Consider the following 1,662-nt stretch of genomic DNA (forward strand, 5'->3'; position numbering starts at 1 on the left):
TCCACGGCACTTAACAACAATGTGTCTAACAGACTCAACTACGCTTAACAACAGCAAGGTTTTAAAATAAGTCCCTGGATGGTACAAATAATTAAGCAGTCAACTACTGAAAGGATGGTAGTTGGAATCCATGCAGAGGCGCCTCAGAAGATCGCCTGGAGATCTGCTTTCGAAAGGTCACAATTTTGAAAACTCTATGGTATGCGATTCTACTTACTCTACACATAGGCTGCCATGAGTTGAAATCAACTCAACAGCGAGCTTGTTTGAGGTATTTTTAAATGGCTTTAAAAAACAAAAAAAATACTATTTAAAAATTATTAAGGCAAACTTTGGGATCTTGAGAAGTACATTTCACTTTCTTCACGGAAGTAAAGAGAGTACTCGCTACCTGCGCTAGTAATCAGATTTCCCACTTAACACTTTAAACCTGCTTCTCATCTTCAACAAAAAATAAACGTACTCTCACTGCATTACATTTAATGCTTTTAAGATTCTGCTTCTTTTTTTACTCAAATACAAAAATATATTATCAACCTATCCCGTTTAATGTATTTGCGTATGGGGGTGGGGGTGGGGTGGGGAGGGATCCTTGCTTCAAGAGCTTTCGAAAGGAGAAGGTATCCGTTCAAATATTAAAACATGGAAAAAGTTGAATATTCACTGTTTACTTACAAATTCTAGAGGTGATTTGAAATCGTCGACTGCCAATGTGTGTGGCGCCTTCGAATGTTCTTCCAGTTCGCTCCACACTACTAGGCTACACCCCACGGCCGCAGCAACCGTACACCGTTCCTGTCCCTAGTCCCCGGTTCACGTGATGGCGACCTCCGCCGAGAGGCGTCCGCAGCGCCCGAGGCATGCTGGGACTAGTAGTCTCTGGGCTCTCTCCCCCATTTCTTCCGTTCATTCCTACACTCCTACAGCCAGCTGGGGGCTGGGACTTGGGACAGGGCAAATAAATTCACTGCAGAACCACAGACATCTCAGAATTCTCATGTTGATTGATACTCAACCCGGAAATGCAGGCATCTCTGCGTGACGTCTGTCAACGAGGACCCTTATAGTGATTTTAAATTCATAGGCTGGGAAAAACCATAGAACCACTACAATGAGGGCACTATCAAATGATAAGTACCATTCATTCATGGCTTGGAATCCGGTCTCTTCAATTACTAGGCATGCATCCTCAGTTAGGATGCTTAACCTAAGCTTCATTTTCCTTTTGTGTCAAGTGGGGGGACACTACTACCTGACTAAAAAGGTTGTGAGCTAATGATATGACGTGCCTATGGATACCGGCTCAGTGCTGCTAGTAAATGATCAATAAAAGTAGCAATTATTTTGATGTGGATACAGAAGTGAACAAAATAGATCAAAACACAAAAATCCCTTTCTGACTTCTTAGAGTTTATATTCTCAAGGAGAAGTCGGACAAAAGTCAGAATAAGCAGAGTGTTGGTCACAAATGTTGGGGGGAGGGGGGATATTTACATGGAGAAGTGAGTTAGTATCTCCTAATTCTTAGCGTAGTGGTTACGAATCGGGCTGCGAACCTTAAGCTCAGCGGTTCGAAACTACCAGCCGCTCCGCGGGAGAAAGATGAGGCTTTCTACTCCCGTAAGGATTTACACCCTCGGAAACCCTGTACAGGGTCGCTAT

Source organism: Chrysochloris asiatica, unplaced genomic scaffold (genome assembly GCF_000296735.1).
Source record: "Chrysochloris asiatica unplaced genomic scaffold, ChrAsi1.0 scaffold00379, whole genome shotgun sequence".
NCBI classification, from domain to species: domain Eukaryota; kingdom Metazoa; phylum Chordata; class Mammalia; order Afrosoricida; family Chrysochloridae; genus Chrysochloris; species Chrysochloris asiatica.